Raw genomic sequence first — 18,266 nt, 5'->3', positions numbered from 1 at the left:
GGTTTTCTTGGCTTTCTTTAAGGGATTTATTGATTTCTTGCAATTTTTGTTTGTCTTTTCCTCAATTTCTTTAAGAGAATTTTTCATTTTTTCTTGAAAGGCCTCTAGCATCTTCATGAAGGTATTTTTAAGTTCATTTCTTCTGCTTCTTCTACCTTGTGATGTTCAGGTCTTGCTGTTGGAGGAGGGCTAGGTTCTGGTGATGCCATATTGCTCTTTATGTTGTTGTACATTTGCCTTGATGTCTGCCTATCTCCTCCTCTAATAGGTGCAAGAGGTGCCTGTATCTGAGTGAGCTGCTATTGATCCACTCTGTGCTTGTTGTGTCTGTGTCTCAGGGGTCCAATCTTAGCTCTTGGTCTAATTGGAGCTGGCAGATTCTGTATCTCAGGGAGCTGCTCTTGGCCCAATCTAAGCTAGCTGATTCTGTGACTCACAGAGCCACTCTGGTCTTATTAGGTCTCTTGGTCCAGTCAGAGCTGATAGATTCTGTGTCTCAGGAAGCCTCTCTTGGTCCAATGAGGATGGCACATTCCCTGTGTCAGGAAGTTATTCTTGGTCCAATGAGAGATGGCAGTTTGGTTTCTCTGTCTCAGGAAGTTACTGAGGTCACAAGCAGATGGGTATTGGGGCAGGGCATGGAACTTGTAGATTGCAGAGTCCAATGGGAGGTTTTGGTGAGGGGGGCCTTCCTGTATGAGTTTTCCCTGCCTGCTGGCAACTGGGGCAGTGTTGGGTGGGGGTTCCTGGAGACTGGGTCATGAAGCTACTTTTAATGTCACTTTCTTCTGCTTCTTCTATATTGTGATGATCAGGTCTTGCTGTTGGAGAAGGGCTAGATTCTGGTGACACCATATTGCTCTTTATGTTGTTGTATGTATTTTGCATTGAAGTCTGCCCATCTGTTCCTCTAACAGGTGCAATAGGTGTCTGTGTCTGAGCAAGCTGCTACTGGTCCACTCAGTGCTTGTTGTGTCTGTGTCTCAGGGGGTCCCTCTGGGTCCCATCTTAGCTCTTGGTCTAATTGGAGCTGGCAGATTCTGTATCTCAGGTAGCTGCTCTTGGCTCAGTCCAAGCTAGCTGATTCTCTGATTTAGAAAGTCACTCTTGGCTTTATCAGGGCTCTTGGTCCAGTCAGAGCTGGTGGGTTCTATTTCTTAGGAAGCCTCTCTTGGTCCAGTGAGAGCTGGCAGATTCTGTGTCTAAGGAAGCCACTCTTGGTCCAATGAGAACTGGCAGACTGTGGTCACAGGCAGATGGGTATTGTAGATTGTAGGGTCCCATGTGGTGTTTTTGTGGAGGAGCCTGGCCATGGGAGTTTTCCCTGCTGACATGCCAGACTATTTCAAACCTACAGGAGAAAGGGATCTGGGACACAGGACTGGTGGGGACCTGCTTTGTCAGCTATTCAGCTTGGGACATTCCCTGAATTCCCAAGGAAGAAGACTCAGAGTGCATCTGGCTTGGATTTTTTTCTCTTCCATTAAAACTGCTAGAAGTTGATCTGGGAAATACATACTGTGCAAGACTAGAAAAAAACAGCACCTTTCTCTAGTAGTCCAGAAATAAAAACAAACAAGCAAACAAACAAATGGAAAACAGCACAGCAATGTCTAAATCACAGTTCAGGAGATATATGCATGTCCTTAATTAGATACCAGGTGACTGTGGGCAAGCTGATAACTGTGTGGAGGCCTTCTAAAGGAGACAATACAACACTGTAGTAAAGGCTCTGATTAGTCCTACAGCACAGAAACATACCTGGGTTCAATTTGTTAACCTTTATACCTGCTCATAACCAGAGAAACCTTCTCACAGGAAACCCACACACACTGCAGACAGCCTGTAATCAACAGGAGTGTGCTGCATGCAAGTCTGCCCAAGAGTAGGACCATATCTCTAAAGTGATGTTCTTAAGAAAATAAAGCAGGAGGATGCATCATCCTCCACAACTGATCCATCCCCTGCTAGGTTTGGGGCTATAATAGGAAGATTTGTGGGCAGACCTAAGGGACAAGATATGCAGAACATACTAGAGATCTCAGAAGGGGAACACAATTCCTCAGATACACTGAATATCAAACATATTGTCTCCGGGACAGAAGTATTTGTTGACTGAGGTGGAAAAGCACACAGAAGTGTTCCTTCCCTGGCATTTCTGAGAGTCATGCTTATCAAGAAAAACTGAAAAGGACAGAGATCCAGCTACAGGGGATCCTCTTGTCTCCACCCTCTCCTCTCAGCCTGGGCTCCTACCTCATCTCAGAAACATCAAAATGATACTGCAGCTTTACTGCCAAGTCCTTTTGCTGCAGGACCTTCTGCTTCAGTGAGTAATAAAGTTTTTCCCAGGAAACTAGAAAATTTCTACAACCAAAAGCCAAAATAAACCTTTTGTCTCTGTAAGGGGATTGTATAAGGGATTTTGTTCCAGCTACAGAAGGCTGGCTAACTAATGGCCAAATGATTGCATGTATTACTTCATGGTGAACAATATTCCATGGAAGGGCTCAACCACATTGTACTTTTTCACTCATTGATGATGAACATCTGGATAGTTTCTGCTTCAAGACTGCTCTGAGAAATGATGCTCCCACACTGGGGTCCCCTAATTTCTCTGTGGACACATAATTATTATTTTAGAATCACTGAGTCACCTGGAAACTGCAGTTCAAATTCCAAAAAAAAAAAAACTGTAGCATGAATCTTAAAAGTTCTGATTAATAAAATCAAACCTGAAGCCAGTTATTGGGGTGAACACTGGATGATCAGAGAGACAGAACAAGCCACAGCTATCTCACCTTGCCAATTCCTCAGCTGGTTCTGTTTCCTCAGACTGGAAGCTTCTGTGTCCTCATCCCAATGGCTCTCAGCTGAACTGCTGCTAGAAGCCTGAATGCTTAACCAGCCAAACAATTAACCAGGCAAATGCTCAACCAGCCAAATTCTTAACCAGCCAAATGCCTCTAGTTTCTGGTCTCCACGCCTTATATATCTTTCTGTTTTTGCCATCACTCCCTGGGATTAAAGGCTGGCTTTCTGGGATTAAAGGCGTGAGTCACCATGCTTGGCTGTATCCTTGAACAGATGGATTTCTGCCTCTGGAATGCTAGGATTGAAGGTGTGTGCTACCACTGCCTAACTTCTATGTTTAATATTGAGGCTGCTCTGTCTCTGACCCCAGATAAGTTTATTAGCATGCACAATATTTAGGAGAATACAATACCACAAAAAAACTGTATAAAGTTTCACAGAGGGCTATACCATTTTGCACCACCAGCTATGTGTGAGGGTCTTCATCTCCTGACACTCCATGAGGCCAATTTTAACTCATTATGAAGAAATTTGAAATAAAAGTAGTTTCTGAGTGCTGCAGACACAACATGGAGTGAGTGCTTTAGACTATGATGGGCCCAAGTAGGCAGCTCTTAGACAGCCCTATTCTCAAACCACAGCATGGCTAGGGGACTTCTGCTGGACTGAAATAAAATCACAACCACGCTGAAATCCAGAATCTCTAAGAATACAATTCAGGCCAAGCTCTAAGGCCAAGATTAACTGAGCCAAGTTTCAGCAAAAGTGGAAAGAAGATGGTTGAATGTAACAAAGCAGGGTGCAGGAAAGACATAGCAAGTTACCTGACCACACAGTGGGCAGTCCCCATTCAGCCAAAGTCAAGAAGGGACACATACCCACAGCCAGCCTTTCTTGACTCGTGCCCCTTGATTTACCTCAGCAGCTGCCTCCACCTCACCTTCAAGTATGCATTCCTTCAGTTTCCTCCAAAGGGTTTCTTAGCAGATAAATATTTTGCCTCTACAAACACCTGAAAATCTTTGAGTTTACAGTAGGTTTTGTGTCCTTTTATTCTAGGGAGCTGGGTGTACATGAGATGTTTGATGGATATAAAGTGGTACTAACCAGAGGGTGCATAGAGCTTTCTCATTAAAGATGGTCTCCATCTCATACCCAGTGAAGCCTGCCCCTAGGACCCATCACTGGGCCCCAGCCATTCCCCGGGAACAACCACCCAACTCAGACCCAATTGCCAGCCAGCAGGCAGGGCTCCTACGGGAAGGCTCTCCCTTCACCAAGACCTGTCAGTGGACCCTGCAATCTACACACCCTGCCCCCATTTCCATTGGCCCAAGATCCCAGCCACTTCCTGAGGCTTGGAAACCAACCCCAAGCTCTCATCAGGCCTAGAGAGAGAGCTCTCATTGGACAAAGAGCTGTCATTGGACCAAGTGTAACCTCAGCAGACAGGGAATCTGCCAGCCCTCATTAGACCAAGAGTGGCTTTCTGAGGAGTAAAATCTCCCACCTCTCATTGGAAGAAGAGAGGCTTCCTGAAACACAGAATCAGTCAGCTCTGACTGGACGAAGAGCCCTGATAAGACCGAGAATGAATCTGTGAGTCACAGAATTAGCTTGCATGGCTTGACCCAAGAGCAACTCCTTGAGATGCAGAATCTGCCTGCACCAATTAGACCAACAGCTAAGATTAGACCGAGAAGGGCCCCCAAGACACAGTCACAACAAGCACAGAGTGGACAAACAGCAACTCAATCAGACACAGGCACCTCTTATACATATTAGATGAGGAGATGAACAAATGTCAAGGCAGAAGTACATACTGAAAGACCCCCAGCCTCCCCGCCTAACATAGCTTAGCTCAGCTGTTTTTGAATAAAGCCTGAGAGGAGCTCAGTTAGCCACCTGGCCCCAGAGGGAGGAACTAAAAGGTCAGAAAAAGGTCAGAAAAACACCCTGTACCCTAGACAGAAGCTAGGCATGGCGAGCTCGGGGAGAAACCACGAGCTGACCTGGGTTTGAACCTGGCCTCATTTGCATCATCCAATCAGAACTGGCCTCATTTGCCTCATCCAATCAAAACCCTGTAACCAGGCTTCTTGCTTCTGTACCCGTGCCGACCCTATAAAAACCCTCTGCTCCAGCCCGTGGGCGCGCCAGTCCCTTGAGCTTCTTGAGAGACTGTGTCGCCCCGGGTACCCGTGTTCCAGAATAAAGCCTCTTGCTGTTTGCATCTGACTCGTGGTTTCGGTGTGTTCCTTGGGCAAGGGTCTCTCCTGAGGGAAGACTGCCATCAGGGGGTCTTTCAATACAACAACATAAAGGGCAATATGGCATCACCAGAACCTAGCCCTCCTCCAACAGCAAGACATGAACATCACAATGTAGAGGAAGCAGAAGAAAGCGACGTTAAGAATACTATCAGGAAGATGCTAGAGGCCATCCAAGTAAAAATGAAAAATGAAATTGAGGAAAAGACAAATAAAAAATTGTAAGAAATCAATAAATCCCTTAAAGAAAATCATGAAAAAAGCAATGAAACAGGTAGGGAAATATTTCAAGACCCGAAAAATAACCCTTAAGGAAATAGAAACAGTCATTAAAAGTCTCCCAACCAAAAAAAGCCCAGGACCAGATGGTTTCAATGTAGACTTCTACCAGATCTTCAAAGAAGAGATAATACCAATACTTTTTTAAATTGTTCCACACAATAGAAACAGAAAGACCGATTCCCAAGCCAAACAAAAATGCACCAAAGAAAGAGAACTACAGACCAATCTCCCTCATGAACATTGGTGCAAATATACTCAATAAAATATTGGCAAACAGACTCCAAGAACACATCAGAACAATTATCCACCATGATCAAGTAGGCTTCATCCCAGGGATGCAAGGGTGGTTCAACATATGAAAGCCTGTCAATGTAATACACCATATAAACAAACTGAAAGAAAAAAACATATGATCATCTCACTAGAGGCTGAAAAGGCATTTGACAAACTTCATACACCCCTTCATGATAAAGGTCTTGGAGAGATCAGGAATACAGGGAACATATCTAAACATAATAAAGGCAATTTACAGCAAGCCAACAGCCAACATCAAATTAAATGGAGAGAAACTCAAAGAGATTCCACTAAAATCAGGAACAAGACAAGGCTGTCCACTCTCCCCATACTTATTCAATATAGTACTTGAAGGACTAGCTAGAACAATAAGACAACAAAAGGAAATCAAAGGGATAAAAATTGGAAAGGAAGAAATCAAACTTTCACTATTTGCAAATGACATGATAGTGTACATAAGTGACCCCAAAAACTCAACCAAGGAACTCATACAGCTTACAAACACCTTCAGCAATGTAGCAGGATACAACATCAACTCAAAAAATCATTAGCCCTCCTATATACAAATGACAAACGGGCTGAGAAAGAAATCAGAGATACATCACCCTTTATAATAGCCATAAATGATATAGAATACCTTGGGGTTACTCTAACTAAGCAAGTGAAGGACTTGTATGACAAGAACTTTAAGTCCCTGAAGAAAGAAATTGAAGAACATGTCAGAAAATGGAAAGATCTCCCATGCCCATGGATAGGCAGGATTAACATAGTAAAAATGGCAATCTTACCAAAAGCAATCTACAGATTCAATGCAGTCCCCATCAAACTCCCAACACAATTCTTCACAGACCTGGAAAGAACAATACTCAACTTCATATAGAAAAACAAAAACCCAGGATAGCCAAAAGAATCCTGTACAATAAAACAACCTCTGGAGGCATCACGATCCCTGACTTCAAGCTCTACTTTAGAGCTATAGTAATAAAAACAGCTTGATCCTGGCATGAAAACTAACATGTAGACCAATGGAACCGAACTAAGACCCTCACATTAACCCAAACACCTATGAACAGATGATTTTCGACAAAGAAGCCAAAATTATACAATGGAAAAAAGAAAGCATCTTCAACAATGATGCTGGAATAACTGGATATCAACATGTAGAAGGCTGCAAATAGATCCATATCTATCACCGTGCACAAGACTTAAGTCCAAGTGGATCAAGGACCTCAACATAAATCCAGCTACTCTGAACCTGCTAGAAGAGAAAGTAGGAAGTAGTCTTGAATGCATTGGCATAGGAGACCACTTCCTAAATAGAACACCAGTAGCACAGACACTGAGAGAAACAATCAATCAATGGGACCTCTTGAAACTGAGAAGCTTTTGTAGAGCAAAGGATACGGTCAACAAGGCAAAGCGACAGCCTACAGAATGGGAAAAGATCTTCACCAACCCCACATCTGACAGAGGACTGATATCCAGAATATATAAGGAACTCAAGAAATTAGACATCAAAATGCCCAACAGTCCAATTAAGAAATGGGCTATAGAACTAAACAGAGAATTCTCAACAGAGGAAACTCAAATGGCTGAAAGACATTTAAGGAATTGCTCAACATCCCTAATCATCAGGGAAATGCAAATCAAAACAACTCTGAGATACCACCTTACGCCTGTCAGAATGGCTAAGATCAAAAACACTGAAGACACCTTATGCTGGAGTGGATGTGGAGCTAGGGGAACTCTCCTCCATTGCTGGTGGAAATGCAAGCTTGTACAACCACTTTGGAAATCAATATGGAGCTTTCTTAGAAAATTGGGAATCCATCTCCCCCAAGATCCAGCTATACCACACTTGGGCATATACCCAAGGAATGCTCAACCACACCACAAGAGCACTTGTTCAGCTATGTTCATATCAGCATTGTTTGTAATAGCCAGAACATGGAAACAAGCTAGATGCCCTTCAACGGAAGAATGGATAAACAAAATGTGGTACATATACACAATGAAATACTACTCAGCAGAGAAAAACAATGGCATCATGAGCTTTGCAGACAAATGGATGGATCTAGAAAAAATCATCCTGAGTGATGTCGAGTAACCCAGACTCAGAAAGACAAACATGGTATGTACTCACTCATAGCAGGATACTAGATGTAGAACAAGGATGACTGGACTGCTACTCACATCACCAGGGAGGCTACCTGGAAAACAGGACCCTAAGCAAGACATGGGGATCGCCCAATGACAGAGAAATGGAATGAGACCTACATGAACAGCCTGGACATGAGTGGGGGTAGAGAACGGCAAGGGTCGAGGGAAAGAGAGCTTGGGGGAGCAGGAGATCCCAGCTGGATCAACAACAGAGAGGGAGAACAAGGAATAGGAGACCATGGTAAATGAAGACCACATGAGAATAGGAAGAAGCAAAGTGCTAGAGAGGCCCACAGAAATCCACAAAGATACCCCCACAACAGACTGCTGGCAATGGTCGAGAGACAGCCCGAACTGAACTACTCTGGTGATGGGATGGCCAAACACCCTAATTGTCGAGCTAGAAACCTCATCCAACTACTGAGGGATCTGGATGCAGAGATCCATGACTAGGCCCCAGGTGGATCTCTGGGAGTCCAATTAGCGAGAATGAGGAGGGTTTATATGAGCAAGAATTGTTGAGACCAAGGTTGGATAAAGCACAGGGACAAATAGCCAAATGAACGGAAACACATGAAATATGAACCAATGGTTGAGGGGTCACCAACTGAATCAGGCCCTCTGAGTGGGTGAGACAGTTGATTGGCCTGATCTGTTTGGGAGGCATCTAGGCAGTGGGACCGGGTCCTGTGCTCATTGCATGAGTGGGCTGTTTGAAACCTGGGGCCTATGCAGGGTTGCTTGGCTAGGCCTGGGAGGAGGGGACTGAACCTACCAGGTTGATCTCAGTCTGCAGGGAAGGCTTTGCCCTGGAGAAGATGGGAATGGGGGGCGGGCTGGGGGGAAGGTGAGGGGGGCGGGAGGGGGGAGAACAAGGGAATCCGTGGCTGATATGTAGAACTGAATTGTATTGCAAAATAAAAATTTAAAAAAAAAAAAACTTACCCAGGCTCTACTGCCCTGGCCTGCATTTATTTCCCCTCCAGGAACTTTTCCACCCAGAGACTCACTGATCCTGCAGGTAAATGATAAAATCTGCACAGCTGAGCTTGACCACACAAGTTCAAGCCCCCAAGGAGGGCTCCTAACAAAGCCTCAAGATAGCTCCAACTGACCCATCATAGTCTCTTCACTGAACCTACACTGGTTCCTCCACAGAAGACCTTGATTGCGAAAGAAAAAGGAAGCAACTCATGGTCATTCCCTAGGAACTTTTCACCAGATTATGGTACATAGAATATAAAATAAGCCAAGGTCAGTCAGGAGGGTGCTAGTGAAATCACCTGCAGTGGTCTTCTGAAATGGAGCACTCTACACAACTATGAGTAGGGAATCTGTCCTACTTATCTATCAGATAAGCACGTGATAGAGTCAGCAACAAAATGTCAGCACAGAGATGCACTATGGGATTCCATGTTATGAAGCCAGTGAGAAATCAGACATTTCCTGGGAAGTTACCTCTGTGCAGTGAAAGGAAAGAAGTCTACTTTTAATTTTTACAATAGCTGTATTGTTTGATTTTTGTTAATTATTAAAAAACACATTGATTCTAAAATAATAAAACGAATAAAAATGAAGAGAAATCTACCACATCCTTCCACTTTCTGAGCAACTAAATTTGTAGCAATCAGATGAGACTGAACAAAACAGGAAGGGAGTCTCCATGTGGGAGGGACAGGAAATCCAAAGAGCTCAGGCTAGCCAGCCTAGCCAGGGCAGGAAGTTTCAGGTTCAGTGAGAGACCTGGGCTCAAAGAAATAAAGGAAAGAGAAAGAGAGGAAGACACAATACATTATCTGGTCTTCTCACACACCCACCAATGTGCACATCTGCACAAACATGCATATACAATACCCAGACACACACACACACACACACACACACACACACACACACACACAAACTGCAAAAATCATAAGTGAGCAGAAAGCAATGAGGAGGAAATCATGCTGGACAAATAATTTTATTTAGACTATGCATAGCAGCAGTTTCAAGCAAGATCTACAACTCTGCTATTCTTCCCATAAGAACTCAAAATGCCTAGGAGAGCATGCTCTCCTTGGCCAGACTATATTTAGTTCTTTGGAGAAATTTTCTCTTGAACACTTCTACTCCTGCCTGAAGCCTGTCATAAAGCCCTTCCTATAACTGTGGTCATCCAGTCAGCTCCAGCCTGTAAGGTTCTGGCTGGGAGAAATTGTTAGCACCACTCACAGAAAACATGGCTGAATAGTTGCTATTCAGGCTTCAGTCAAAGTGGACCAAAAGCTCAGCAAGGTGAAGAGACAACCTTGAGATGCAGGGAGGGAGCACAAGAGGAAAAGGCCACCCAAAAAGATGACAGTGAGAGCCACTCATTTGGCATTTACAAGGGGCTCTCCTCTGTTGAGAGCTGCTGGCAGCAAAAGTCCATGGAGCATACAGCAGTGACAACTAGAGTTCAGAAGGTCAACCTATCCGAACTAAGGATTCTGTTAGAGGAAAGCATCACACAAGGCGTTATGGAATTACTGCCTTTTGAATGAACTGGCTGTCTCTTGTTGTAAACTTCTTGTGCAATAACAGCTATGATCCTCCCCATTTACCATGCATCTCCATGTTATGTGTACATGTAATCTCACGACTGCATCTCAATCTTGGGCACAACTCTCCTTATACATTTGGGGAAATCAGACAACTGTCCCCAGCTGTGTTTATTTTTTCATTAACATACATCTGGCCAGGGCCATTCTCCAGACAAAAGTATTTCAGCAAAGATACCTTTTTCCAAGGACAAATGCAGAGAAATAAACATTAGCTCATCTCACCCACAGACAGAGAAAAGAAGCACTAACAATCAAATCCTCAACTCCTTATCTTCACCCCGGGTTATTTACACAAGACCCTAACTAAAGAGATTTAATGCTCACATTCCTGGGTGATGTTTTAGCCACTTGCTAGTTACTTAGTTAAGGTAGTTACTTCCCACTGACCCAAGAGATTGCCCTCAAGGCCAGGCAGGTGATAGGTGCCAAGCTTCTTTCTTGTGCAAATTAAGTTTTCATTCCTCCTCAGCCAGGTGCTATTCCTAGATTCTCTAATTGATCTTAGCCTTTAGTTGACCCTAACAGAGAACTCCCCTTTAGTCTCTCCCCTTTGGGGTTGTTAATCTAGCTGACAACTATTGCTTTATGTGTGGATCCTTATCACCTCTCTCTGTGACTCTGAAAACTTCAAGCCTCTCATTGCTTTGCCAAAGAATTACTGTTTGAGTATATATACTGGTTCCCTCACAGCACTGGGGGAATTTGATGAGGACGGAGATGGAAAGAACTAGATAGACATGAGAGAACAGCAGAAGGGACTGAGAGCAGGAGGGACTGAGAGGAGGTAAGTGTGAGAACAGAAAAGAAACTGTGTAGATAGAATTGACTTAGAAGAATAAGGTGAATGGACTAAAGAACTCAGTGTGCTTAGATTCATTTGATATCCCTCAGATTAGAATCCTCAGCTGGTTGTTAGACCCTTCCATGGACCCTGGGAGAAAACGATAAAGGCTGGACCTTTTACTGATTTTGGTACTCCTCCTTGCAAGCTGCTTCCCACCTGTGATTTTACATGAACCCTGCAAAGTAAGTGAACCCCAGGCCCCTGACCTCAACCCCTCAAAGCTGTGTTACTCCCTGAATGGCTCCCCACATCACACCAATCCTGCTATAATAACATGCAGGTGTGGGAGATGGGATTGATCTGCCTGTCTCAATGGACTGCAGCTTCTAGCAGAGCAAGAGGATTTGCTTGCCAATCAAGTTTCTTCCAAGAGACTAACTCCCCCAGAGAGTCTTGTGAATGATCACAGAAATGAACACTTGGATGGCATGTAGGTGCGTGGATGGATAAGTGGGTAGATGGTTACATGGGTGTGTGTTTGTTAGAAAAGAGGCAGCCTGCCCAAGTGGTCTCAGCCTACCTGTTGCTTCTTGGCTCAGAGTTTACAGATCCTCCTCACCTCCTCACAGGACTCTTGCAACAAAATTTGCTCCCCCTGCAGCTTTCTGTTCTCATGTCTCAATGTTCACTTCTTTTCTTCAGCTGAGTCCACTCACTCAGGAACTGACTGTGCAGGATGCTGAACCACCACCAAAAAATGGTGAGCCCCGGCCAGCTTCCATCTGCCATGCCCATCTCCAAGTATCAACATCCTTGCAAGGTCCAAGGTAGCTAGACAGCCCCAGACTGGAGCCCACAATAGCCATGCCAACATGACTTATAGGCTGGCCCAATCCAGAAAAGAGTAAAATTCCAGAAAGACTCAAAGTACTTCTGAAAACTCTGACACCAAAAGAGATCCATGTACCTCCAAGTGGACCCCACCTGTGGCTTTCTATCCATGGTACTGGGGAAACACCAGCAGGTAGAGGACAAACATGCTCTAGGGAAGCAAGAAAACCAAACTGGAATAGAATCCATCTATGGGCCCCATGGAAATCTGCTCTGTAAACCCCTGCCAGAGCCCCAGAGGCCCAGGGATGCCTGAGAACCCTTCATGGTGCAAAGGGTTTTTTTTTTCTATCTAGAATTCCTCAGGATGGCAGAAAAATGCTGGGAGGGCCTCACAGTGTCTTCACTCTTAGGAAAACTGAGTCCAGGAGGCCCAAGTCCAAGAGCTATGAGGCAGGTTGCTGGCTAAGAAGCACACGGGCTAGAACCAGAGCCCCCACTTTGGTTCAAAGACAAAGAAGGGCAGAAGCAGTCCTTCCCAAGTGCTGGGGTCCCAGCTAAGTCAGGCACTCACCTGTAGGAGTTGATCTCAGTCAGCTCCTTACACTTGTCCAAGGCCTCATTAGTCTCCTTGGACAACTTGTACAGGTCCAATATCACCTGCTTATGCTCCATCTTTAACTTCCCTAACTCATTCATCCTGTGGTAGGGCATGGCCCCAGGAGCAAAGAACCCCATGAATACAGGACTCAAGGATCACATGAATTCAGGCTATGTCTTAGAACATATCAGTCCAGTGGATGCCATATCCTGGCTCCTAATCCCAGGGACCTCCTGGTGCTTATTGGACTCACTATGCTGGCCCCAGGCCAGCAGAGGCAAGGTGTCTAAAGGGAGGGAGCCAGGGCTGCGTGAGCACCTTCAACTGGCCTGGAGGAATAGACTAGCTCTCTAAGAAGTTCCCATAAGCCTTTGACACAGACCTGATCCCATCTGAAATCTGTGATGTTTCTCCTGTCTTTAGGACACGGATTCTTTGTCTTTATCTTTGCTACACAGATGCCAAGAGCACATAATCAGTGTTTCCAGGGAGGAGACCCAACAGCAGGATGGCTTTATAAACTCCCCAGAAGACTCCAATATGTCTCCAAGGTCAGCACAAGGACGAAGAGCACTTCTGCTCAAATTGGGGCTCCCTGCCCTCAGCACTGGAATCAACTGGAACCTGTGAGGCAGGCAAATCCTCATGCCCCGCCACAGACCCTTGGTTCCCAAGATCTGGAGCATCACACACACACACACACACACACACACACACACACACACACACACACAACATACTATTAGGGTGCCCACAAAATGTATGGAGGTGGCATTGTTTCAGAGTATAAGAAATAAGACCAGAGAGGAGCAGTGATGAACTCTAGGCCTTCAAGTCACACACTTGAGATGTGCCAAGTAGGACCAGGCCCTTCCCATGGCTGCCAGGAACAACCAGCACCCAAGCACCTGCTGGTCAAGTATAAAAGACTCAGTATAAACTCACAGACATAGCATCTCCCACAAGCCAACACTTGTTGAGGCCTTTTGAGATGCATGTTGAGAGCTCACACACTACTGCCCCTTCCCCCAGACTGTGATTCAGGCTACAGACTCTGATTTTCGTTTGGAGGAAGCAGAACAGCCTATGTCCCTATCTCACTCTTGTACAGGCTTCATTTCTGCCTCTCAGATGCACTTAGGAAAATCTGTTTGGGCATGAGGATACCCTGGAGGTGCAGCATCCTGTGACCTGTGTAATTCTGGGGAAGACATATGGGGTCAAGATAGTCACCAGAGAAATGGGCCTAATGACTACATGTTGTTCAAATCACTGTTGCTATAATGGGCCAGGATTACACACAGTTCATTCCTCTCTTTGGTCATCCTCTGAAGCTGAAGGATCAGTTTCTCCACCTTGTTTATCTGCTGCTCCTGCTTGGTGAGGGAGGGTGGGATTGGTGAATCCTCAGTAGTTGCTGTGTGTAAACAAACACAAGTTAACTAGTGTAGTAGAATGGCATAGAGTCCCAAGAAGTCTGAGGAAGAGAGAATGCACAGAACCCAGTGAAGCCTCCAAAGATTAGGGTAGCTGTCCTCAAGCCGGGGCCCATAAGTGATGTCCCTGTCCCAACCACTATGGCCAGACATGTACCTCAGCCCCTACTGCAGTCCCACTGGCCATAAAGGCTTAAACGAGCCTAGTCATGTTAGTTTAGGGGACAATGTCAGCTCATATCTGAAATTATGCAGGTAAGTCCTGGACTCCACAGTGCCTACCACCACCCACCCCTCATCTCCTGTAATAAGACTAAAAGCAACTGAATTTGAGCTCCCCTGGCTGCATGGCCAGGGGAAATTTCCTCCCTGTTATTGGCATCAGATCCTCTTGGAACCTAAAGGAATCTGCTGAAGATTAAGTGCAGCAGCACCCTACCCTGACATACCATTTCTCACTCTGTGACTCCTGCTGGCCTTTGCCACTCAGAATGAAATTAAGGAGCTCCCAGCACAGCAGCTGCAGCCTTGACAATTTCTGGATCTCTGACAAACTAACCATCAGAACTCCTCAGCTCTGAGTCTGCTCTTTAGGAACCCAGAAAGCAGGAGAGGCCTATTGCTTCCCAGAAACTCTGACCTCCTGAACCCCACTAATGGAAAGCCCAGCTCAAGTCCCTATCCTCCAGGATGCTATCTATCCATTGCTCAGAACTCATTGTGCCTCACACAGGCCCATTTATTTCTTGGTGTTTTATACTGAAACTGAAGGCCAGCTTCCTTCTGCTGTTCTCTAGTCTTTCTATGTTCTCTATTATCTCTCTGAAGCAGTCTGATCAGTCTTGTCAACCTGTCTATGGGTAACACTATATGCACTGAACAAATGCCCCAAGTATATTTGGTGTCCCCACAACCATGGTGACATCACAGAGGATGCCAAGGATTCTCCAGGATACAATAGAGTGTCCAAAGAAGGGTCGATTAAGGTCACTGCCAATAGCCCTCACTTACCTGCTAACTAACTCTTCCCCATTTCACCAGAAGCCAATCTACCATTTCTAAGAGCCTTCCATGACATCCAAGAGAAGCCTTTCAGCATCTCCTCCTACCAAAACCAGATTGTATTCAGAAGATTTCCTGTGTCCTGCCTGGCCCGTGGTTGGGACAAATCTCTCACCCACAGTCCCGTGGCCTTTTATAAAATAATCACACAGAGGCTTAATATTATTTACAACTGCTCGGCCATAAGCTCAGGCTTATTGCTGTCTAGCTCTTGTACTTAAATTAACCCATAATTCTTATCTATGTTTAGCCATATGGCTTGGTACCTTTTCTCAGTTCTGCCTTGTTATCTTTTCTCCCAGGTGTCTGGCTGGTGACTCCTGACTCAGCCTTCCTCTTCCCAGCATTCCTTTAGTCTGCTTGTCCCTCCTATACTTCCTGCCTGGCTACTGGCCAATCAGCATTTTATTAAACTAGTGTACAAAAGCATTATCTCACAGCACTAGATCATCTCTTTACTTCATTAGAATCTTTTCACTATTTTATCCTGTGTGGAGGTGAAGACTCACTTTCCAAACATGGCCCAGAAATGGCTCCTCCCCTCCTTAAAATCTTAATCAGATGAGAAATAAACAATGCTAAGAAATTAGCTCAGGATGATGGGGGTGGAGATCAGTTCCCTGAAGTGAACAAACATTAAGAAATACCCATATGGTAGTTACAATGTGTGGGAATGGTAGGGGATTGTGGGTGTCCTGTCAGACCAAAGGTCAGTCACATAGATAATGACAAATTTTCCCAAAACTTATGCAGAATTCATCCCGGTCATCATGGTGTTAGCAAAGGTGTGACCAACTAGTAGCAGGTCAGGCTGGAGATGCCTAAGTACTGGGGCTCCTTAGGTGAGCTCTCACACACAAGAACAAATAGTCACAGGAAAAGTGATGACCCAAACCTGCACTCAAGTTTGAGGAAAGACGACTGGTTAGGAATAGGCCAAGAACTCAGAAACCTTAAGGGTCATTGGCAGGTGGCAGCACTCGGTGGCTCCTGCCTTGCTCGTATGTGTCATGTAAAGTGTGAGAACCTCTGGCTTTGGCCAGGTGACTTTTAACTCCCTGTTATTGGTGGTACACAATCTAAAGAGACAGTCGGGGTGAAGTGCAGTGCTGGTACTGAAGCCTCGTTAGTCCCTCCGTGCCTCCTTCCCACTCAGAGTGAATCCAAGGGTCTCAGTACAGCAGCTGCAGCCTTGACCATCCCTGGCTCTCTGGCAAACTAACCATCAGAAAGCCTTGACTCTGGGGCTGCTCTTGAGGAACCCAGAGAAGCAGAATAGGCCCATTGCTTCCAAGTAGCTCCAAGCTCCTGAGCCTCACTTCCAAAAAGCCCAGATGAACCCCCCTCCTTCAGGAAGCTCCCCATCCCCTGCACAGGACTCACGGAGCTTCCCCAGGACCATTTATTTCTTAAGTGATGCACTGACACTGAAGGCCAGCTTTTTCTGCCTCTCTCTGGTCTCCCTATGCTCTCCATTCCATCTCCAAAGCAGCCTGCTCAGTCTTACCAACATGGCTGTGGATGTGACCTGTAGACACTGAACAAATGTCCCAAGGGCAGTTGGTGGTCCCACAACACTGGTGACATCACAGAGAATGGCAGAGATCCCCAAGATACAATAGAATGTCCAGGGAGGAGTTTGATGACATTATATGCTACAGCCATTACCTCCCTGCTAAGTATCTCACCCCCAAATGACCTGAAGCTAAGGTGCCATTTCCAGGAGCTTCTCTGGGGTCATGGAGGAAGCCCTTCAGTACTTCAGCCTTCCAAACCCAGATATCTAGCTCTCTGCTTCATTAGAAACTTTATCTGTATCAAGGCTCACTTGCAAAACACTGTACAGGGATGGCTCTTTCCCTCCTTAAGATTCATATGGTGAAAAATAATGGATGCTGAAAAATTAGGTCAGGACGATGTGGAGTAGGAGGGATGAGTCCTCTGAAATGAACAGCATCTGGGGAAGAGCCTCAGACTTTCAGAGATTGGTGGTACAAAACAAAGAGAAGTCACATAGGTAGTGATAAAAATCCCCCCCACACCCCGAGAGTCAGCAGAGCTCACTCAAGCTGTGTTAGTGAAACTCTTGACTGGTCTGTCTGGAGCCACCTGAGCCCAGGTGAGCCCTCAGATACTAGAAAGAGTATGATGGTGCAAATCTTGAATCAATAGATTGACAAGAGTCGTGGCAAGACAGAGGTCAGTGTGAGCTACGTGGAGGCACTACGAGTGGGAAATACATACACACACACACACACACACACAAACAGGCACACAATCAAGGGTTGTAAAAGTGAAGAGTTGGAAACTGATTTTTTATTCATTAAAAGTCATTTTGCTCAACAGAGACTTAAAAAGGGCAGTCAGTGTATACAGTTTATGGCCTTAGCCAACAATTAAAACAACAACAAGAATAAAATAATTAACAAAAAACCCATAATAATTCAAACCAAAGCGAAGAATACCAAAACCTCTAAGGAAACAAAACCCAAGCCCAAACCAGACCCCCCCAAAAAAGAAAAACTTAAGCTAAAAATATTCTCTTGCTCTAGACCCAACAAATCAATGGAGAGCATCTGGCTTTCCAAAGACACAAAAGTGACTCAAACATCCTCTATAAATCCTTTCTCAGGTCGGGTCATGCCAGTCCAGGCTGTGAAACTGAAGAATCCTCAGACATTTTCTTTAGGGAATAACCAACGACTAACACAAGGTGTGAGGGAGTGCTGCAGTCTCCACAGTGCATTATCTTCAGCAACACTTTCTTTTTATATATAGTATTTTTATTTTATAATTAACTTAATTTCACATATCAGTCACAGATTCCCCCTTCCTCACTCCCCCCACATCCCCAGGACTCCCCCAGTCCACCCCTCCCCGTTCCCACCTTCTCCAAGGCAAGGTCTCCCCTGGGGAGTCAGCCCAGCCTGATACATTCAGTTGAGGCAGGTCCAAGCCTCTCCTCCCTACACCAAGGCTGAGCAAAGTGTCCAAGCATAGGCCTCAGGCTCCCAAAAACCAGCCCATGCACTAAGGACATGTCTCGGCTCCACTGCCTGGGGGCCTCACAAACAGTTCAAGCTAATCAATTGTCTCACTTATCCAGAGGGCCTGGTCCAGTTCCATGGGAGTTACTGTGCCATTGGT

At 45.3% G+C, this 18,266-nt stretch overlaps 1 long non-coding RNA gene across 1 annotated transcript; it reads right to left on the bottom strand.

Annotated features, from left to right (window-relative positions):
• Positions 1-13,862: 13,862 nt before the first annotated feature.
• On the bottom strand, positions 13,863-16,705 carry LOC131902096 (uncharacterized). The gene is made up of 2 exons (XR_009377002.1): positions 16,627-16,705; positions 13,863-14,038 (listed from the first exon to the last, which is right to left on the bottom strand). It is a non-coding gene; the product is annotated as an uncharacterized LOC131902096 (long non-coding RNA).
• Between the last annotated feature and the right edge of the window lie 1,561 nt (positions 16,706-18,266).

This window comes from Peromyscus eremicus, unplaced genomic scaffold (assembly GCF_949786415.1).
Source record: "Peromyscus eremicus unplaced genomic scaffold, PerEre_H2_v1 PerEre#2#unplaced_2246, whole genome shotgun sequence".
NCBI lineage: Eukaryota > Metazoa > Chordata > Mammalia > Rodentia > Cricetidae > Peromyscus > Peromyscus eremicus.
This window is presented reverse-complemented; position numbering and strand designations above follow the sequence as displayed.